Source organism: Pantherophis guttatus, chromosome 12, assembly GCF_059756535.1.
Source record: "Pantherophis guttatus breed Tessera chromosome 12, ASM5975653v1, whole genome shotgun sequence".
Classification (NCBI taxonomy): Eukaryota; Metazoa; Chordata; class Lepidosauria; order Squamata; family Colubridae; genus Pantherophis; species Pantherophis guttatus.
Window position 1 is genome coordinate 5966095 of NC_142074.1, and position 23607 is coordinate 5989701.

The 23607-nt window shown below is 48.7% G+C and overlaps 1 protein-coding gene across 2 annotated transcripts in view; it reads left to right on the plus strand.

The window, feature by feature from the left end:
- The window catches only part of ZC3H12B (zinc finger CCCH-type containing 12B), an 81762-nt gene that overhangs the window by 18882 nt on the left and 39273 nt on the right, over window positions 1-23607 (plus strand). Inside the window, exons 2-3 of one of the 2 annotated variants that reach the window (XM_034435077.3) lie at window positions 6765-7138; window positions 9883-9967. The gene's annotated coding sequence lies outside the window, so the exon portion shown is untranslated. The remainder of the gene's footprint in view (window positions 1-6764; window positions 7139-9882; window positions 9968-23607) is intronic. The other variant, XM_034435076.3, reaches the window with a different exon arrangement.

The following is a 23607-nucleotide window of genomic DNA, read 5'->3' on the forward strand; positions in this document are numbered from 1 at the left end:
TGCATACTGAGTTACATTGCCTGCGGCCTCTAGGGGCCGGTTGCTACGTTAATTCTGATTGGTTGAGACGTTGACAGCTTGGGGTATAAAAGGAGCTGTTAAGCGCGGGAGTTGTTGCTGCGTTACATGTCATCTGTTGGTTAATAAAAGTTGCAGTTACTTTGATGTCACCTCAGGATGTCTGTCAGTTAGAATGTATTAGTGGCGACAAGGGTGGGTTTAAATCCTGGCGACAATCAGTGAAGACTAAAAGTAAGATTACGGGGTTGTGGGAGCGCCTTGTCAGCAGCAGAATGCCAAACGTAGACCACTCGAGTATGGGGGTGGGGAATGGCGTCCTCACAGAATTTTGCCCCATTCAACCCAGCGACGGAGTCATGAGAGGCCTTTGTAGCCAGATTTGACTGTTTCCTGATAGCTAACGACTATCGGAAGTTGTCGAGCGAATGGAAACGAGCATATTTTCTAAGCTTCTGTGGCCCCGAAATGTTCGAGACTACCATGACTCTTATGGCCCCTCAGTCTATTCATGCGGGGACCTGGGAGGAGTTCATGGCAAAGTTAAAGAAACATTATGCCCCCGCGCCGTCCCGGATTGCTCGCCGCCAGCATTTTTATCATCGGGACCAAGCTGAGGGGAGTCCATTAGTCAGTATATTGCAGCACTAAGAAAGGGGGCCAAACTGCCAATTCGTGGACTTAAATGATTACCTATTGGATAGACTGGTCAGCGGTGTGAGGGACGAGAACCTTAAGAGATGCCTGATTGCCAAGCCTGAGCTTTCGTTCCAGGAAGCTCTGGATGAAGCATGTGCCGCCGAATTAGCCGCCCTATTGCTGGCGGATTTGCCCTGAGGACAGTGTTCGAGTAAACCAAAGGCCGAACCGGTGCACTATAACAATACAGAGATGAGCGATGAGGACGACGTTTTGGCGGGCAGTGATGTGGACCGGATCAAAGACATGCAGTGCCCCGCTAGACAAGCAGAACAAGCGCAAGGGGACTGCTGGAGTTGTGGCGGAAGTCACACAAGAGCCACTTGCTGGTTCAAGGAAGTGATTTGCTGCCGGTGCGGTCGCCGGGGCCATATCGCACGAGTATGCCGGGCACAGACGCCAGTGGAGATGCCACACCCCCCCCAGGGGAGATAGAAGGGTTCCTGTCAGAAGAGCGGGTGCACAAAGCGGCCACACAGCATGGGGCCGCGAGCCTGGGGGCGTTAACAGGGTGTATCCAGATCCTGATGTCACGGCGCGGCCTAAGATTAACCTGTCAATCACCATTGAGGGCCGCCCCTGCCTGATGGAAGTGAATACGGGGTCAGCAAATTCCATCGTGTCCTGGAGCACGGTAAAACGGCTGGTACCCCATATTGCGAAACGCCGCCTCGAACCCTGCCACCTACAATTGCGGGACTATCCATTGCCATAGTGGGGATGGGACAGTTCCGGGTACAATTTAAGGAATTTTGTGGCCGTCTGCCATTAGTTGTGGTGGAAGCCCCATTACCCAGTCTGTTAGGACTCAATTGGTTCCAGGCATTGGGCCTCACAATTCAGGGGGTGAATACGCTGCAGCGGTCCGAATTGGACATACTGGTTCAGGAATTTCCGACAGTTTTCGATGGCAAGCTAGGATGTTATAAAGGTACCCCCGTATCGTTTAGCCTGGATCCACAGGTTACTCCTCATCAATTGAAACCCCGCCGGGTAACTTTTGCGTTGCAGGCGAGGGTGGATGCCAAGTTGGATAAATTAATACGCAGGGCGTGTTGGAGCCTGTGGAATATGCCTGGTGGGAGACACCGATTGTTTCACCGATTAAAGCGGATGGCTCGATCCATATCTACGCAGACTACCGGGCAACTTTGAATAGGGCTCTCCTGGGTCACGCTTATCCTGTCCCCGTAGTGCAGCATCTGCTGCGCTCCCTGGGCCAGGGGTCAGTTTTCGCTAAGCTGGACCTGGCCCAGGCGTACCAGCAACTACAGGTGGATGATCAAACAGCTGAAGCGCAGACAATTGTGACCCACCGGGGGGCATTCTAGTGTCACCGCCTGCAGTTTGGTGTGAGTGTCGCCCCAGGGATTTTCCAGAGTATGATGGAACAGATGCTGCAGGGAGTCCCCGGGGTCATACCGTATTTTGACGATGTACTCGTCGCGGCAGCCTGCACGTCTGAGTTAATAAATAGGTTGCGGCAGGTCCTCTGGAGATTTAGCGACGCTGGACTCAAAGTCAATAAACCTAAATGTAAAGTGGCGGTGCACCAGGTGGAGTTTCTGGGGTTCTTAGTTGATGGCTCTGGCATATACCCGACTGCAGCAAAGATGGCTGCTATTATGGATGCCCCAACCCTGCGTTGTAAGGCGGACCTACAGTCCTTCCTCGGTCTACTAAATTTCTATGCGGTTTTTATTCCACATAAAGCTTCGATCACAAAGCCACTACACCGCCTCTTGGACCGGAAAGCGGGGTGGCAGTGGGGTGCCAAGGAGGCTGCTGCGTTCCAGGCTGTGAAACGTTTTCTTGCCTCCAACGCTGTCCTCATGCAATTCTCGGTGCACCTCCCTCTCACACTGGCCTGCGACACATCCCCGTACGGGGTGGGGGCAGTATTGAGCCACAAGTTTCTGTCCGGCCGTGAACTGCCTATAGCTTACGTTTCGAGAACCCTGGCTTCAGCTGAGCGGAATTACTGGCAGCTGGATAAGGAGGCACTCGCTCTGGTGGCTGGGGTCAAACGGTTCCACCATTATTTGTACGGCCGGCCGTTTGCTTTGTATACCAATCATAAGCCCTTATTGGGAATCCTGGTGGGCGATCGGCAAGCCACACAGATTTTGTCCCCCTCCCCCCGTATGACTTGCTATTCTGTCTTCTTGGCTGCCTACTTGTACACGCTGATTCATCGCCCCGGCTGGGACATTGCACACGCTGACGCTCTTAAGCTGCTGTCCTGTTCCTGACCTTCTCGCGGACCCGGTTCCTGTCTCAGCTGTCCTGATCAAGGATTCAACTCTTACCAGTCACCGTGCAGGACGTCGCCCGCCTTTCTGCTAAAGACTGAGTCCTGTCTCAGGTGCTTGACTGGATGGCCAGGGGATGGCCATCGGGACTGTTCGTGCCGGATTTCCAACCCTACGCTACGAGGCGGCTCGAACTGTCTACCCAGGCCGGATGCCTGTTGTGGGGCCACCGGGTGGTGGTTCCTCCCCCCGAGACAATCCTTGTTAGAACAATTACATCGGGGACACCTGGGAATGGTGCGCATGAAGGCCCTGGGCCGTTGCTACATGTGGTAGCCACATCTCGACCAGGACATTGCTGACTGGGTATCTACTTGTTCGCAATGTCAGGGAAGCATGTCGATGCCGGCCAGGGAGCAGCCTCAGGAGTGGGAGGATCCTGGGGGGCCCTGGTTACATATAGATCTGGTGGGCCCGTTGCAGGGACAGTCCTTCTTGGTGGTGGCCGACATATTTTCGAAGTGGGTAGAGGTGGTACCCATGCGTTCCACCACTTCGGATGTAGTCATTAGGGCACTACGACAAATGTTTATTACCCATGGGTTGCCGGATATGATTGTGTCTGACAACGGGGCCCAATTTACGTCCACGGAATTCAAGGGGTTTCTGGCGCACCAGGGAATACAGCACTGTTTAATATTGCCGTTCCACCCGGCCAGCAATGGATTTCCTGAACGCGCCGTGAGGTCGGCGAAAGTTGCCCTAAAAAAGATGGGGCCGGGGAGTTGGCATGACCGGGTGGAGGAGTACTTGATGGCCCAGCATACAATGCCCTGCCAGTTAACTAATAAGAGCCCTGCCGAGCTTTTGATGGGCCATAAACTCCGCACATCGTTAGACCGGTTACACCCCTCCTACTGTCAGAGCAAACCAGTGGATTCCCACAGTACGTACCGGCCATTTCGAGTAGGAGACCAGGCATATGCCAGGAATTATGTGAGGCAACCATTGTGGCTGGCCGGCAAGATCGTGGGGAATATTAGGCCCCCGTTCATACCAAATTGAGGTTGACCAGGGGAGGATTTGGAAGCATCATAAGGACCAACTGCGGTCCAGGAGGGTGTTAGCACCCTGTCCGGGCAGTAGGGAGGACCTAAACATACGGCCATACAACCCGAATACTGACATCTCCACCCCACCGAACTCGGCGGATATACCCCTGTCAGATGTAACCTCAGAGTCTGTACGTGTGTCTGTCAAGCGGCCAGAGGAAGCCGAGGCCGGGAATGCTGGATACCAGGCAGACACGCTGATCAAGGCAGCTGATTCGAATCCACAGCCTGACCGGCCGGGAAGGGTGAAGCCCAGGCGATGAGGGTGGGTCTGATAGAGACCCGCGTATTTAAGTGACTACGCATGTGCCTAGGGGGCGCGTACGCGAGCTGGGTAGGAAGGAGTGTTGCATACTGAGTTACGCCGCCGCCGGCCCCTAGTGGCTGGGCCAGTTGCTACGTTAATTCTGATTGGTTGAGACGTTGACAGCTCGGGGTATAAAAGGAGCTGTCAAGCGCGGGAGTTGTTGCTGCGTTACATGTCATCTGTTGGTTAATAAAAGTTGCAGTTACTTTGATGTCGCCTCAGGATGTCTGTCAGAGTTAGAATGTATTACCATCAACCAATCAAGATGTAACAACACAGGCAACCAACCCGCTCACAGCAACAAATCCAGCACCCCACACCTCCCCACCAGTATTTATAGAGAGACAGCAGCTCCGATCACGCTTTCCTCACACAAGCATGAAGCTGAAGAGATATATATATATATATATATATATACACACATACATACACACACACACACACACACACATATACACACACAATATATTTGTTTTCACGGGTAGAGGTATGCGAGTTTTGGTGTATTCGGGTTTTTTCCTGTGTAAGATTAAGAGTATCTTGGCAACGTTTCGATGAGGTCCCACTCATCATCTTCAGGCTGGTGCCTTCGGCTTCGTGCCTGTGTGAGCAAAGCGTGATCAGAGCTGCCGTCTCTATAAATACTGGTGGGGAGGTGTGGGCTTTGTGGGCTTTGCTCGCACAGGCATGAAGCCTGAGTTGCAGGGGGATTTGAACTCGTGGCCTGCGTTGCTTTTGTTTGGCTCCGTGTTCATGGTCACCTTCACACATCCACACAAAAAGCAAGCCCAAACCCACACAGATGAGGCACGACCACAAACCAGAAGCCAGACCACAGCTGCATCATTAACCACTTTAAACCCATCCAATCCATACATGAAACAAACTGGCACACACCATGAAGATGTAGCACGACCACGACCATGGAGCCAAACAAAAGCAACGCAGGCCACGAGTTCAAATCCCCCTGCAACTCAGACCAATCAGAGCACAGCCAAGCCCCCACCCAATCAGAGCACAGCCAAGCCCCCTCCCAATCAGAACACACCTCCACCCAATCAGAACACAGCCATGCTTCCACCCAATCAGTTCATACCCCCACTGGCAGTTAAAAAGAAGAAACAACCATGATCACACATTGCTCCTAGAAGCACAAGGCCGAAGACACCAGCCTGAAGATGACGAATGAGACTTCGTCGAAACGTAGCCAAGGTACTTCTAATTTTACGTGGGGCAGAAAACCCGAATAACCAAAGACCTATATACAAATACCCGCGAAAACCTCAGAAAACAAATGTGTGTGTGTGTGTGTGTGTGTACATACATACATACATACACACAACACATCTTTAACTTTCTTAAAGTTAAGAAATACCATTTATACCATATATATAAACGGTATAGGTGGATTAGTAATTGAAATAAAAATAGATAATGTTTAGAAAAAAGTTAAAGATGTGTTTGTGTGTGTGTGTGTGTGTGTGTGTGTGTGTGTGTGTATGTATATATATAAGAAAAATTATAATAAAAATATATTTTTTAAAAAAGGATTATAGAAGTTAAGGCTTGTTCTCTTTGGCTTTCCAGTATAGCAATGATGATTATTATATAAGGGAGACTAAAGATGCAGTCTCTCTGACAAGAACATTTCTCTCTCTCTCTCTCTCTCTCTCTGTAATTTGAACAAAATTGCTTTCATTTAACAAGTGACCTATTTAAGACTGCACATTGTATTTATCTTTTGCTTATCCCTCTTTAAACTTTAAAATGTTTTATTTTAGAATGTTTGGGTGCAGTTCTATATAAAATTTTAATATACCACCCAGATTGGAATGAAGAAGAATTGTGCAAAAGGATAATCATATGATTCTCATTTATTTCAAGAGTCCTGTACTAAAAGCCATGCTGGTGATTTATTCTCCACTTGTTAAAGAACAATGTGAAAACATCCTTAGGCATTAGCATTTTTTAAGGACTCTGATCAGTTTTATATGAAATTGTGAGCAGAGTCACAGTGAAAAAAAGGATAATGCGGCAAACAGATTTGTGGAAACGTTTATTATATCAGCATGGAATTTCTACTCCAATATTGCGGTATTGTGATCTGATGAACCATAGCAATTGAAATTTGTTTTAACTGCCACAAGAGGAATTTAGTTCAGTCAGTTCTCTAAGATACAATGATTTTTTGGGGGGTGGGGGGAAATGCTGGGTGCCTGACCTCTATATATGGAAAGCTTTTTTTCCTTGCTTATGTTTATGCAACCAAGTTTTACAATTTAATTAATTGTCATGAAATAATAAAATAGTAGCTTACTGAAGCAACAGGCCTAGTGTCGTGAGGGCATGAAATAAATATATATTTCTTGCTTGCAGTGGGAAGATACCTACCGTATTTTTCGGACTATAAGACGCACTGGACTATAAGACACACCTTGATTGCAAAAAAAGAGCATCACGTTTTCGGGCGGTTCCAGGCGGCGGAGATCGCGGCAACAGTGTTTTCGGGTGGCAGCGCCTTGTCTTACACCCCCTGAGCAGCTCCCGCTTCACCAACCGAGTCCTGACCGCCGTGCTTCCCCAGGCTGCTTCTGGAATCAGGCTCTGACCAAGGCAGCAAATGCGCAGGGGACTTGCCGGAAAGCCCGGCACCATGTTTACGAGATGGCAACGTCCAGGAGGACTGAAGTGCTGCGTCTCTATCGGGCCTTGCTGCAAGAAAGCCAGGCTTTCAACGCCTATGGCTATAGGTAGGAAGACGGGGGCATCTCGAGAGTGGAGCCCAAGTCCCTCTTCTGCCCCCAAGAAAATCATCCCCCACCTCACCCACTCCAGTTAAATGCACATAGAGTGGTAGGGTTTGTTTTAAATGGATAAAAAGATCTTTGCTGCTTGTTATCAAAATCCGAGTGGAAGTGAGGATCCCCGCTGCCTGGAACCGCCTGAAAATGCAGCGCACGGAGGCCAACAACCTCCGAAGGGTGGGGGCCGGTGGATGGGCGGGGCTACATTCGGTGTATAAGACACACTCAGATTTTCACCCTCTCTTTTTGGGGAAAAAGGTGCGTCTTATACTCAGAAAAATGCGGTATTTAAATACATCTATGTGGAGATCATTCATGTGTCAAGCTTTGTGTGAGATTCTAATGACTTTAAGCCTTGTCATAGCAATTATTCTAGTAAGCAGACTTTCTCTGTGGAAATGCTTCTGTGCAATTGTTTCTATCTCTTGATGTATTTTATGTAACAACACCTGAGTCATACTCTATGCTGAAGTTCTAGCCAGCATTAAGTTACATATTTTTATTGTTTTGCTGTGGAGGTAGGAGAGTAAGAAGCAGCAGCCAAGGCAGAAATCAACTAAAGCCAAGTATCTTAATAACTGCATGAAGCTGAATCCTATTAAAGCATAAATATCCCTTAGTTAAATAAAACTGAATTGAATAAAAATTGCTAGGAGGAAACATTACCTGAGAAATACCTTTTTCACAATGGATGCGCATAAACTAAATGTTTTGTGCCTGTCACAGAACGCATAACAGTACTAAATCTGAGTGATGCTTTTTCTTTTCTTGAAGTTAATATAAGGTGTTAAATTCTTCCTTTCTGACATGACAAGTTCAAGATGGGAGGGGCTAGACATTTATGGATTGGTTTTTCTATTGAAAGGAGAAAATATGGGCATAGGTTAGTTTCAAAATATTTGTATGACTTACCGGGTGCAAGAAACTCCAAATTACCGTATTTTTCAGACTATAAGACGCACCGGTGTCTGAGATGCCCCAAGATTTCAAAGAGGTAAGCAAGAAAAAAAAAAGTTTTTGCCCTCCCCAGCCCGCAGGAGCACTCTGCAAGCCTCCCAAACCCACTGTGTGTCCCATTTTTCACAAAAACGGGATGGGCAAAGGGTTTGGGAGGCCTGCAGAGTGCTCCTGCGGGCTGGGGAGAGTAAAAATGCAATGCGTGGTGATTTGGGAGGCCAAAAATGAGCCCATTTTTTTGCAAAAACGGGGGCATTTTTGCCCTCCCCAGCCCCCAGCAGCATTCTACAAACCTCCCAAAGCCTCTGTGCGCCCCGTTTTTATGAAAAACGGGACCGTTTTTTGCAAAAATTGTGTTTTTCATAGCCCTCTGCGCGCCCTGTTTTTGCGAAAAACGGGCCTGTTTTTTTGCAAAAACAGGATGCACGGGGTGGGGCTTTAGGAGGCCAAAAATGGCTGTATTCAGTGTATAAGACGCACCAACATTTCCATCCTCTTTTAGGGGGGAAAATGCGTCTTATACTCGGAAAAGTGTGGTATTCTGGAGTTGATACAGAAATGTTAATTTCCACTAGCCAACTTTGGAAGCTAATTCTGTCTTGTAGCAAAGAATATGATATGAGTTCTATTAATAATTCAGAGTTTCCCAAAATGAGGCAGGCTGGAAGTTGGAAGAATCAATTGATCTGTAATCTGATCAATCTTGAATCTGCAGGAAGGTCATCCCATAATTGGGAAGCTGTGAATAGTAGCCCCTCTAAGTGGTATACAAATGAGCAGAATTGATCCATACTCAAATTGAGTTTGGAAATTTGATAATCAGTATGTTTTTATAAAAAAAAGTGTTATGATCTCAGTATTATCTTTAGTTAGTTGCTTAAGTGTTGCATTTTGCCTCAATTGGAGCTGTGTACAGGTAGTCCTCAACTTACAATAGTTAGTTTAGTGACTGTTCAAAGTTACAACAGCACTGAAAAATGTGATTTATCACTGTTTTTCATAGTTACAACCTTTGCAGCATCCCCATGTGATCAAAATTCAAATGCTTGGCAACTGGTTCATATTTATGACTTTTGCTGTGTCCCAAGGTCATGTGATCCCCTTTTCCAAACGTTTGACAAGCAAAGTCAATGGGGAAGCCAGATTCACTTAACAACAGGTTACTAACTTGTCAACTGTGTGATTCACTTAAGTGTGGCAAGAAAGATTGTAAAATGGGGTAAAAACTCATTTAACAATTCTCGTTTAACAAATTTTGGGCTCAGTTGTCATTGTAAGTTGAGGGCTGCCTATAATTATGAAATCAAAGTATTGAGAACTGCAGAACCAGCCAGATCAAATTGACTGGTTGCATCTGAGGTATGAGACATAGATATACAAATGGTTCTTGCCCCTCAAGACCTAGAGAACAGCATAGAACCAATACGAATTTCTAAGCTACAAACCTTTAAGGAGAAATGTGTTAAATTTTTGGAAGATTTCAGAGATCCCTAGACTGAAATCTGAAATGAATTTCTGAGAAAGGAAGGTTAAAATCAGACACCAACTTCATTCTCTTGATCCATCATCTAATAAAATGGTTTGCTAACTCTTGTGTGGTTTATCAATAAAGAAAATAATTCTGGCATACAACCATATTTTTTTTAACAGTTTCAATCTCCGTGGATTGAAATGTTCTTTACGTAAGTTAGTCAGATATTATCGTAATCTCTGCTATTGTGATTTTTTACTAGAAATTCCTGTACCTACCATGTGAGGCTGTAACAGATGCAAGAAATTATTTGGGCATTTTAGAGAAGAAAAGAAAATAGTTTAATGGTAAGTTAAAGTCTTTAATTTCTTTTTAATGAATATATTCTTCAAAATAGTAGGTTAGTCTATGAAGCATGGAACAATATATGCTATGTTCTTAACTTGAAAAATTGTTCTAATTGCAGAACATTGCTTCAACATATTTCCCGTCATCCAAAGTATTTTGTTAGAATATCAGTATGATTTTTTCATTTAAAATATGTTTTATTCAACTATGAATTTGACTGAAATTCTGGAAATATAGTCATGGGAAAGCAGTTATTAAAAATAAATTCATATTATTAATACAAGAAGGGTTATAAGTTGGAATAGTATTCAAGTTGAGATTCTTTGGTTTGCGGCAGTGGTGGGTTGCGCCCGGTTCTGGTGGGAGGCCCTGTCCACTGCCCCGGATGTCATCATCTGCGCATGTGCAATCCCGTTGCGAACTGGTAGTAAAGGTTTGAGGGGAATATGTTCACTGATACATATAGAGGACCTCCAAAGTCCCTTCCAAGTCTGTTATTCTATGTTCTGTGTCAATTAAATTTTGCATGTTCTGTGGTTCATACATTGGAGATTTTCTCCCTGTTGACCACCAGGGGGCAGGTTCTATTTGAATTAATATATTAAATGCTGGCTTGGTTTCCACCAAGAAAACATTAGAAAAATAGTCAGTGTCACTTTAGTTTCTCTGGGGATGCTGAGAATTGAAACTATGATCTGGTACTAATCCTTGTTCTTGAGACAGCAAGTTCTGGCTTGCTTTTTTTCATTGTTGAGGGTGATGAGAGTGTGAGGAACATTCTGATTGCAATTTCTTACTTGGATTAACAAAATGGCAACTCAAATTACTTTGGGGTTACTGTTGGGGAATCAGTAAGAGTTTCTGCTAGATACTCTAATACAGCAGCCTCCAACCTTTTGGGCACGAGGGACTGGTTCCGTAGAGAAAGGTTTTTCCACGGACCAGAGAGGGCGTGGTGTGCGTGCTGCCTGCATCCTGCGAATGGGGCTTCACTTGTTTGTGTGGCCTGTTGCTGGCATGGACCAGGAATTGGGAATCCCTACTCTAATAGGAATGTTAAACTATGTGTCAGGTATGCTTCCTTCAAAGTCCAAGAAAGAATGACCCCAACTCCATTGTTTTATAGAGAAAGGTACTTTTACTGGAAAATGAAGTGATCGCAACCAAGGAAAAGCAGAATCTGAGGCAAAAGCGCGAAAATTACAGATAGAAAGCATTCCCTCCCACTGTCCATCGTAAATCATCCAATCCAAGGGTCTCCCAGAGGTCAGGTGGGAGCACATGTCTGGCAGCATCATCAATCAGGAATGCCACGACCGTTGACCCGATAGCAGCTTCAAAGATAGAGCCCAGTAGCTTAAGTATCACTTTGGTTTCTCTCTCCAGCATGCTTCCCCCCATGCTAGCTCCCCCTCCCCCCGTTACCATGGCAGCCAAAGCAGTATAGTCAGAGGCTGACACTATGTGCCAAACCTTTGCCTAAATTTGATGGTAGATGAAGATTGATAAACTGAACCAGAATCAGTATAAGATAGAGACTGAGCCAATTTGGTCTAATGGTTAAGGCACCAGGCTAAAAAGCAGAAGTCTGTGAATTCAAGTCCCACTTTAGCCATGAAAGCCATCTGGGTGACTTTGGGTCAGTCCCCCCCTCTCTCTCTCAGCCCAACCCACCTCACAGAGTTGTTAGGACGCCTGGAGTTATTTGTAAAAATAATAAAGCTAAGGAATTCTGGGAGTTGAAGTTCACAAGTCTTAAAGTTGTCAGGTTCACAGACCCCTGCTATAAAACAGTGGTGGCCACACTTAGTGCTGTAGTGGGAGTGTAATGGTTGAAGGTCTGAGACTAAACCATAGAGAAATGACACACCATGCAGTAGTTGGGGTGGCGTTTCACAGAATGGGGGAATATGCCCTTGTTTTTTCTTTAGCATGTTCCTGTTTTAGCTTTTTTTGCTACATCATACATTTTCTAATTCGGGAAAAATGTGCTGCAAATGTTTAGCAGTGTGGCTAAAGAGCTTTGATATCAAAGAAAAGGAGTATGCGTCCCTCTGGCCTTGGGAGCTGAAATTTCCCATGCTTATTATAATGATTGTTTCACTTGTATCAACAGGAATCAATACTTCTCCATTGAGAGTGGAGACAGCAGCCAGGATGGGGTGTACCCGCCCAATCAGCTTAAAGGACTGAGTCTGTCAATCATGTTAAGTCCCGCCCTTGTTGCTGGGTAGGCCAGCTTTTGACTCAGTCCTTTCAGCTGGATGGGCGTGTGGGTCTTTAGCTCTCTCTTATTCTTCTGAATTTGTGGATTGGATTTCTATTTCTTTGACTTTGAACTGTTTTTGACTTTGCTCTTGCTTCATCCCTTCAGGCTCTGAGTATTGGACTTTTTTCCCCTCTTTGTTAAAAGTTTTTTCCCCTGTTCTGTGTGGATTGTCAAGCCCTGGGCTGGCTTTGGCCGGTGACTGGTGTGTTTGTGTGTGTGTTTGTTCCCCCTTTTTTTTCAGCCTCCCTGGGGGAGAGGGACAGAGAGGGGGCGTTTTTTTCTTCCCTACTCTCCTTGTTCCTCTGATCTTCCCAGCCCTTTGTCGGCTCCTCGCCCCTTATCTAGAAGCAGCGGCGGTGGCCCTCAGGAGCCATTTTTCATGCCGAACAGGCTGGCAGCAATGGCAGCGGCCATTTTGGGCCCAATTTAGCGCCGCTCGCCTGGGAACCTCGGCCTCATTGAAGAAACGGCATGGCAGTTGCTGCCTCGGCCGCTGGACCATTTGAATTTCTCGTTTGCCCTTGCTCTGCCTGAGGACCTCGGCCTCATTGTAGAAGCGGCGCAGGCGTTGCCGCCACAGCCATCGGACCGTTTGGACTGCTCGTTTGTCCTTGCTCAGCGTAGCAATGCTGCAGATCGCCTCAGCAGCCTCATTGTGACAGGGCTTGCCTTAGCGGAGCTTCACGTTCCCGAGAATCGCCTGTGGAGCAGCACAATTGCCCTTATCGACCGATTACCAGCTGGTTTCCCTTTCAGCGGAGCTTCGCACTCCCATTATTGCCGCTTGGCTGTAGTTTGGGGTGAAACCTTTGCTGTGGTAGAGGTTGGACGGCTGCCATTTTGGGACCTAAATTTGACAGCGGTGGCCATTTTGTGGAGTTTCTGCACTCCCCCTCTTAATTTGACTCACGCCTGGGCCTGCTCTCTATTTGGTGGAGTTTCCGCGCTCCCCTTGATATATTGGCCTTTTCCTACTGCCTGTTTCACACGCCTCGCCTACGATGCCGAAAGCGGTGTCCAAGTCTAAGCATGGCTGGAAGACCAGCGCTGCAGATTATGGCCAATCAGACAGTTTGTCTGTTACCCATCGATCATTCCGAGAGGCTTCGCTTGAACCTCCTCTGGTCTCTCAGTCTGCGCATTCTCATCACAGGCCTAAAAATGTAGCATGACTTCTAAGGCTGAGAAGCGCAGGGACAAAGTTTTAACCAAGCTTTGTGACAAGGCGTGTGCTCATCTGGTCCCATCTGATCCTCAGACTCCTGCTGCTGGCGGGGACCTTGAACCTGGAGTGGCTGCTCGCCCTGGTACTCCTGATCATCTCGGCTTGTCGTTCGTTCAGAACTGCGATAGGAAATAATCACCAGTAACACACAGAGAATCAGGGTTTACTTTGGCAATGATAAGCTTGCAGTCAAAAGTAAAGTACAAGTCGGTGTTTTGGTTCAAAGTCAGCGCTGGGTGTAATCACACCACAGCGCTATTTAACAAAAACTCAGCCCCTTAAACATACATCCGATGATTATCAATCAAGCACCCCCCACTCCCTTAACAGTAACAGCTGCGAGCAGCGAGGACAGCAGAATCGGAGAGGCCCAGCAACGTCATCAATCATTGCCCTGAATGCTGCTATCCAGGAACTGTTTGTGTGTTCTCTGCGGCTGCTTATCTCCACTCCTTCGTCTCCCACACACCCCATTGATGGCGAGCTCCGGCAGGACTCGACAGGCGGCCCCCCCTACCAGGAGCTCACCTATAAATGGAAAGCATACAGATGTTAGTCACTGTTACGATCCTGCATTAGGTTTGGCTGGGTATTTCCGATGGAACCGTTGTATCAATCGGGCAGCGTGAACATCGGGTGCTGCCACCCACGAGGCCTGTGTTACAGGGTATCCTTTCCACCGCACAAGATATTGTAACATCCCCCTACGAACCCTGGAGTCCAATATTCGGTCTATCTCATATTGGTTGGTATGCACGGGACCCGGTGGAGTAGTTGAGGTACCTGGCCTTTCTATCGTCACCGGTTTCACCAAACTGCTATGGAATACGGGATGTATCCTACTGAACAGAGGGGGAAGTTTAAGAGCTACGGTTACCGGATTGATGACTTGTGTTATGGGAAATGGTCCTATATATTTAGGTCCTAATTTTTTACTGGGCAGTCGGAGTTTAAGGTATTTCGTAGATAAGTATACTTTGTCTCCTATCCGGAATGGTTTTGGATCAGCTCTTTTCTTGTCTGCATATTTTTTGTACTCGTCTGCTGCCTTTTGTAATGCTGTTTTTACACTTGGCCATACATTACTAATTTTATCGGCCCAACTGCGTGGCGTGTCACCGTCTGTCATAGGGGGATCTAACTCTGGAATGGCTGAAAACTCTCGGCCATATATTACTTGGAAAGGGGAGAACCCAGTACTGCGGTGGGGTATGTTGTTATATGCCACTTCGGCGAAAGGCAGGAGTCCTGACCAATTCGTCTGCTGGTATGAAACGTAGCATCTGATATATCTTTCGACCATGGCATTGGCCCGTTCAGCCGCCCCGTTAGTGCTCGGGTGGAATGCTGAACTTAACCCTTGAGAGGACCCAATTAAACGGACAAATCGTCTCCAAAACTTCGAGGTGAATTGAACACCGCGGTCGGATATAATCCTCTTAGGTGCTCCATGGAGACGATAGATATGTTGCAAAAAGAGTTCGGTTAATTGTCGCGCGGATGGTATGCTTTTACATGGCACAAAGTGGGCCTGTTTCGAAAACAGATCTACCACCGTCCAAATTACAGTGTGGCCATGGCTAGGGGGGAGATCTACTATGAAATCCATAGCTATCTCTTCCCAAGGCCTGCTAGGATTCGCGACTGTCTGTAATAGTCCTAACGGTCGTCCAGACCAGGGTTTGGCGGTTGCACAGGTTGTACAACCTTTTACGTATGTTTCTATGTCCTTACGCATTCGTGGCCACCAGAATTGCCTCCTCACAAGGTGTAGAGTTTTTAAATACCCAAAATGGCCTGCTGATTTGGCATCATGGCACCTGCATAACACTACGTTCCGTAAACGTTCTGGAACATATATTCTATTCTCCCTCCACGCTATTCCATCATTATAGCTAACCATAGAGGGGTTTTGGATTACCCATCGATCCTGTTGTAAAGCTGTTTTAAACTCGGTACGTAAGTGACCATCTACTTCTGTAAGTCTTAATAGGGTTTGGGAAGGTGCAATTAGAGGTTCTATCACTTCCTCTCGCTTGCTATTATACTGTGGCATCCGGGACAGTGCATCAGCCAGGAAGTTTTTCCCAGCAGGAACATACCGCAACCGGAAAGAGAAACGCTGAAAATATTGTGCCCACCTTATCTGTTTGGGAGATAGTCGCCTGGGCGTTTGTAAGGCTTCTAAGTTTTTATGGTCCGTCCATACCTCAAAAGGATGAGACGCCCCCTCCAAGAGATGTCGCCATGTCATCAACGCCCAACGGACCGCGAATGCCTCTTTTTCCCAGATCGCCCATGCCCGCTCTGTCGTGGTTAACTTTTTAGACGTATAGGCACAAGGTTGTAACCCTCCCTGCTGTGTTCTTTGTAGGAGTACTGCTCCTACAGCCACGTCGCTAGCATCTGCTTGGACTACGAATGCCTGCGTTGGGTCTGGATGCTTGAGTACTGGTTCTTGAGCAAAGAGTGTTTTTAACTGCTCGAAAGCCATTTGACACGCTGACGACCACGTCAACGCTTGTCCCGGCTTTGGTTTAGCTGTGGCCGGTTTGGTCCGTAACAGATCTGTTAGTGGTAGGGCTATTTCAGCTAATCTGGGAATGAACTGCCGATAGAAGTTTGCAAAGCCTAGAAAGCTCTGTAATTGCTTTCTGGTTCTAGGGGCCTGCCATTCAAGCACTGCCTGGACTTTTCTGGGATCCATCTCTACCCCGCTCTCTGATATTCGATAGCCTAGATAATCTATCCTCTTTTTTTGTGAAACTCACATTTGGATAGTTTCACGTACAGCTTAGCAGCTAATAATTTGTCTAAGACCTGTCGGACCAGAGATATATGTTCCTCTTCAGTTTGCGTGTAAATTAAGATGTCATCCAAATATACAAGGACACCCCTGTACAGATGTTCATGCAGCACTTCATTGATGAACTGCATGAACACCGCAGGGGCGCCCTGTAGTCCGAACGGCATGACCTGGAACTGATAGCTTCCCAAGGGACAATTGAATGTTGTTTTCCACTCATCCCCTGGTTTGATTCGTATCCTATAATACGCTTCGCGTAGGTCGAGTTTCGTAAAGATACGACCGGTGGCTAGGGCAGCTAACAGGTCCTTCATTAAGGGAAGTGGATAGAGGGGCTCCACACACACTGCATTGAGACCTCTGAAGTCAACGCATAAGCGTAAACCCCCGTCTTTCTTCCCACGAAACAGGACAGGGGCAGCCATCTTTGATCGACTAGGTGTGATAAAACCCCGGGCCAAGTTCTTGTCTATATATTTCCGTAATTCTTTTAGTTCGGGTTGTGTCATTGAATACATCCGGGGCTTGGGTAGCTTCGCCCCGGGTATTAACTCAATACTGCAATCCGTAGGCCGGTGAGGGGGCAGGGTCTCACATTCCTCCTCACTAAAGACTCTGGCGAGATCCCTATACACATCAGGATACGTCGTGTCTACTGGTGGGCTCTCTGCTTCTATTCCCCCTGCTGGCTCCTTTTCCTCCTTGGTAGGGGGAGGTCCCAACGGTAATCGAAGTTTGCGAAAACCCCCTTCCCACCATATCGTAGGAGCCCACTTGTCCAACCATGCTAATCCTAAAATCACTGGTTCTAACATTTTCTCCACTATAATAAACCGAATAGTTTCGGTGTGCTCCCCAATATCGAGGTGCACCTTTTCTGTTATATGAGTCACTGGTGCCCCTCCCAGCAATGAACCATCCATTTGTTCAAAGGTAATAGGGGTTCTCAACCGCACAACCCGCAGCCCAAGCTCGTCAACTATCGCCCTACGAATTAAACAACGAGTACACCCTGAATCAATCAATGCCTCATATCGGCGTCCAGTGGTGGCCCGTGGGTTTCGGAGTACGACTGGTACCACAAAAGGTCGGATGGGGTCGCTCACCATCGGGTCATGTGGGTCCTCATCGTCATCATCACTATCCCCAGCCGCAATCGGGAACTTTTCCGCCACCACTTTCTTAGTATCTGTAGCCAGGGGATCCCTCTCCATACAGGATGTTCGAGTCATTTGGGACCGTTCGGATGTTGGTCGGCCTCTGCCTCTCAACACAGCTCTAGGAGGGGGGGTTTGGTCCAAGTTACGGGGCATGGGATGAGGACAGTCGGCTGCTCGATGACCAAGGCGATTACATCTGAAGCAACGAAACGCAGGCCGCTGGATCCTTTCCCCCAAGCCGGAGCCAGCATTCGGTCTAGTCTCCTTGGGTGTTTGTGTGCGTTCTGCTGGTCGTTTTCCTTGACTTGCAACCCCTTCACCCCGTATACGGAATTCTCGGAGACCGACGTCCAATTCGATGGCTGCCTTGTACCACACACTCAACTTGGGGGGCAAGCCCCGGTACACGCAGGCTTGCCGTAAATCACGGTCTAGTCCTTTATGGAATTGGTGCACCAGAAGACGTTCTGGCCACCCCACCAACCGAGCCGCAATCTTTCGGAACTCCTGTACATATTCCTTTGCTGGTACGCCCCGTTGCTTAAGCGCAAACAAATCCCCCTCTGCAACCTGGGCGCTTGTTTCGTCTTCAAATCTGGCACGAAGAGCCTCCAGAAATCGTCCCAGGTCCGCGAGTTCCCTTGCATGTTTAGCATGGAGGCCTGCCACCCACTCAGCTGCTTCTCCCGTCAGGACCCCTGTAACAGCAACCACCATAGCCCACTGGGAGGGATACCACTGTCCATATTGGTCCATATGGCTTATCACCTGGCTTAAGAAAATAGCCACTCGTTCAGGGTTTCCGTCAAAGGAAGTCTGCAGGGCAGGTGGTCCCCAAACGGCCTGCGGGACCCACAGCCCCGGCGGGGCCCCCGGAGGCCAAGGCATGGGGCCTGGGGTCCTCGCTGCTCCAGTCGCTCTCCTGTCCTGCCTAGGTTGGTCCCTCGCCGCCCCACGACCCCCAACAGGTAAGCCCCCTGCCAATTGCGTTGGTTGGGGCTCAGGACCGGCTCCAAGGTCTCCCGATGAGGCACCTTGGTCTTGTTCTGGAGGGGGTTGGTCCATGGATCGTCTAGAGGTCCGCTCCATCCTCAATTTAGGACTTGTGAGCCGGAACTGGGTCTCCGAAGCGGTCACCCCTGTATCCTGCCAAGAAGAACCTGGAGGCTCCAGCCCTGCAACCCAGGGCTGCCAGGATGGGGCGTCACGAAATCCAGATTCCCCAAAACGCTCACGTAGCGTATCCATGGTGCTGGGACCGGATGAAGCAGGATACCCCCAATCCCCTTCATCCTCCTCAGTACATCGTCTTTCCCTCCAGCCCTGGAAAGATGCTCCCAAGTGAGGGGGTGTTGGCATCCATGGCCCGAGGAGAACAGAGCTGTGCCACCAATCCCCCGTCCGAGCCCGTTGTCCTGGAAAACTCTCCTCCTCCGGCCGGGGCGGGGCGCTCTTGGGTTGCTTGACTTTTGGTTTCACTGCCAACTGTTCCACACTCTCCTTCACCTCCTCTATCAGTGGTTCCTCCCCCTCCACATCTCCACCACACTCCTGCTCTTCCAAGGCCATCCCTTCTGCCATATCCCCCTTTGCTGCAAAGCCACAGGGAATCCTCACCTCTTGCGAAAAGGAACCAAGCGCTGACTTTCTCTCGGCTTGTCGTTCGTTCAGAACTGCGATAGGAAATAATCACCAGTAACACACAGAGAATCAGGGTTTACTTTGGCAATGATAAGCTTGCAGTCAAAAGTAAAGTACAAGTCGGTGTTTTGGTTCAAAGTCAGCGCTGGGTGTAATCACACCACAGCGCTATTTAACAAAAACTCAGCCCCTTAAACATACATCCGGTGATTATCAATCAAGCACCCCCCACTCCCTTAACAGTAACAGCTGCGAGCAGCGAGGACAGCAGAATCGGAGAGGCCCAGCAACGTCATCAATCATTGCCCTGAATGCTGCTATCCAGGAACTGTTTGTGTGTTCTCTGCGGCTGCTTATCTCCACTCCTTCGTCTCCCACACACCCCATTGATGGCGAGCTCCGGCAGGACTCGACAGATCATCTCTCACTTCGAGACTGTCCCGTCGCTATTTCAACTTCAAACTTGTGGGGTTCTGACTCCTCGGCCCAACCGGCTCCGGTGGATCCTGCGGCTTCACAGACTCCAGCTTCTGCCCCGCTTCTTGAAACGATTTCTTATCAACTCCTTCCAGGCCAACTACTGCAGCTCATTGAGGCCGCGGTGCAAAAGTCGCTGGCAGAGGGGTTCCGGCCTCCTAGCAAAGCTGGTTCCGTGCGGTCTGTCTCTTCTGTGTCGCCGGAGCGGAATGATCAGGAGGGTGCTCGTTCATCCAGGGAGCCTGCCTCCCCTACGTGTTCCCACACTAGCCAGCCCTCTGCCATTATTGATGCTGATTACAGCGATTCCGGTTTGTCCAACGATGAAAGCCTTCCCCCGGACAAACCAGCCTTTACTGGACTTTTTCCCCAATCTCTGTTTAAATCCATATACCTCTCGCCCCCAGTTTCAAGGTGCTGATGGGGGAGGTCTTCCTCCTTCTCCACTCCTCGCCCTTACAACAATTTTGGCAGGCAGCGGGGTCCCCAGGATAGGTCTCTCTGGGGCAAATCCTTTGGGTTCAGATGGCCCTTTCGAGGGGGAGGAGGTCGTTCCATCCGGCGCCGTCGATGATTGCATTCCGGATCCTCCTATTGGCTGATTGGCCCTTTTTGCCGCCATATGGGAGCAATCCACGTCTGACAAGTGGGTCCTGGCCACCTTAAGTTCAGGGTTGGCTATTGAATTTCTCCCCCCCGATACCTTTGTCTGCTGTCCGCTTTCTTGTAACATCGAAAAGAGGGCTCTTATGGATTCTGCGGTGCAGCACCTCCTCTCCATCAGGGCTATCCAACCTGTGCCTTCTGGTCAAAGGGGGACGGGATTTTATTCCCGGGTTTTTCTCGTGCCCAAGTCTTCGGGGGGGGGGGTGGAGACCCATTCTGGACCTTAAATGCCTGAATAGGTATGTGGTCTATCATAAATTTAAAATGCAATCATTAAAATCTATACTCGACGGTGTTAGGAGGGGCAATCTCTTCTCTTCTATAGATCTTACTGAGGCCTACTTACATATCCTCCCTTCCCATAGACAGTATTTGAGATTTTGTTACGGGGGGGGGTACATTACCAGTACAGGGCCTTACCCTTTGTCCTTTCCTCTGCCCCCGTACATTTACGAAGGTTTTGGTTGCATTGGCGGCTTTTCTCAGAGTTCGTTCAGTTAGACTTTTATGTTATCTCGATGATATTCTAGTGCTATCGTCCTCTGCCCAGCAAGCTGCCCTAGATATTCAACTAACCTTGGAGACCTTGGCGGCCCACGGTTTCTCTATCAATTTGGGAAAGAGCCATCTCATTCCCTCTACTAGTCTAGTACATTTAGGGGCTCTTACGGCCATTTCCATTGTTCCCTGGGCACAGCTGCACGCCCGGGAACTCCAATGGTTTCTCTTACCGTTGCAGAAGGCGGGCAGAGGTACGTCAGCCAGGCCAATTCCTGTTCCCCCGTCGGTGTGCAGATCCCTCCGGTGGTGGCGTTCTCCAGCTATTTCAGTGGGTTGCCTCTTCCTCGAGCCCCAGAGGGTGGTGGTGATGTCAGACGCCAGCCTCCAAGGCTGGGGGGCCCATTGCCAAGGTCAACTGGTTCGGGATGTCGACCGTTGCGGAGTCGCGTCGCCCGATCAATTGGCTGGAACTGCAGGCGGTGTTTCTCGCGCTCAGGGTGTTTTCCCATCTAGTATCCGGAGCCCACGTCCTCATCCTGATGGACAATGTTACAGCCAAAGCGCATTTGAACAGGTTAGGGGGCACCAGGTCGAGGTCCCTGTTGACTGTGGCGATGAAATTGGGACTTTGGGCAGAGCGCCACCTTTGTTCTCTTCGGGCGGAACACATATCTGGCGTGGACAACTCTCAGGCAGATTGGTTGAGCCGGCGGCAGGTGGACAGTGCGGAGTGGTGTCTTCATCCGCGGATATTTCAAGATCTAGCTCTTCGGTTCAGCTCTCCTGTTGTCGACCTCTTTGCAACGCACGCAAATTCCCACCGTTCTTTGCCCGGTACCTGGAGCCTCAGGCGGAGGGCATCGACGCTCTACAAATCCCATGGCCGACGGGCTTCGTGTACGCCTTTCTCACGACATCCCTCCTTCCCAAAGTCATCCGCAAGATCCTGTTAGAACGGGCGGAAGTGGTCCTTGTGGCTCCTCATTGGCCCTGGAGGCCCTGGTTTGCGGACCTTGTCTCCCTCTCGGTGGCTCCCTCTTGGCGCATTCCCCTCGGGGACGACATCCTCACACAGGGCGCCCTGACTCACCCGGACCTCCCTTGTCTCAATCTAACCGCTTGGAGGTTGAGTGGAGCTCTTTGAGGGCCGCAGACATTCCAGTAGATGTCATTCGGACATTACAGGCTTCCCGCCATCCTTCTACGGACCGCATTTATTCTGCCACCTGGCAAACCTTCTGCTCCTGGTGTTCCCTGAATGACGTGCCCACTCTTCAACCGTCCATTGTGAGCATCCTGTTTTTTCTGCAGGAGGGCCTGGCCCAAGGATTCTCCCTGAACACATTACGCCGACAGGTGGCCGCGCTGTCTTCTGTACTTACCTGTGGGTCCTTGCTATCCATGTCACAGCATTCTCTGATCTGTTGCTTTCTCTGCAGCGCCACGAACTTGTGTACTCCAGTGCTGCATAGATACCCTACCTGGGATCTTCCACTGGTGTTGGAATCGCTTATGGGTCCTCCATACGAGCCGTTGCGGACTACTAGTCTCAGGCTACTCTTGTCACTTTCTTGGTGGCCATAACCTCGGCTTGCCACATTTCGGAAATTGTGGCTCTGTTCACTCATTCAGATCTTTGTGTGTTCCACGAGGACCACGTGGTTCTCCACTTGGGCCCTACCTTTGTGCTGAAAGTCAATTCTGTTTTTCACCGTTCGCAAGAACTTATACTTCCTAATTTCTGCCCTCGGCCTTCTCATCCTCGGGAACAACGTTGGCACTCCTTGGATGTCAGGCGAGCGTTACGGATCTATCTTAAGAGGACAGCTTCCTTCCGCCGATCAGAATCGCTGTTTGTATCCTTCTTACCTGTTTCCCAGGGATGCAAGGTTTCGTCGTCTACCATTGGTCACTGGATTTGACAGACTATTGCTTTGGCCTACGACCTTCGCTCGCTTCTGCGACCTTCCCGGTTGACTGCACATTCCACCCGCAGTGCGGCTACATTGGCAACATGGGCTACCCAGGCTCCGTTGTTTGAAATCTGCAGGGCAGCTACGTGGACTTCTCCTGTTCCCTTCATACGACACTATAAACTGGACAAGTTTGCATCGGCAGAGGCCGCATTTGGACGGCGGGTGTTGCAGCGGGTGGTTGCGGGGAGGGTGTTTCGGACCAGCCTGGTCCCCCCATGGTTTCGGGACTGTGAACTTGGGTATGTCCAATCCTGGCTGCTGTCTCCACTCTCAATGGAGAAGGGGCATTGGTCCTACCTGAGACACTCCTTCTCGTTGAGTGGAGACAGCAGCCAGACCCTCCCTGTGCCAGTCTGGTCCTTTCTGTATCTTTCTGCTTACCTCTATCTTCCTGTTGCTCATCTCTGCTCCCACACGCTGAGTCTGTTCCTTCAGGTCTTCACCAAAAGCTGGCCTACCCGGCAACAAGGGCGGGATTTAACATGATTGACAGACTCAGTCCTTTAAGCTGATTGGGAGGGTACACCCCATCCTGGCTGCTGTCTCCACTCAACAAGAAGGAGCGTCTCAGGTAGGACCAACGCCCCTTCTTTGATTAATTATGTAAATTATACCCAAACCTTTGGGTGATTTTTTTTGCATTAAGGTTTTTTTTCTCTTGAATATCAAGTTGATGAATTTTATAAAGGAGAGTGTGCCTACATTGTGCACACCAAACACCATATAACATTATAATGAAGTTTACAGATAATAGACTAACACTGTTGTTTTGACAATGTTTATAAATTTTAGGAATGTCAAAGAGAGCTTTAAATGCCTACCTTGGTTTTGGAAGTTGTATTGTAGGCAATTGATAACACACTTCTTTTTTAATGACCCTGCAATTTAGAAAAAAAAATTTGCCTTCAAAAATGATTA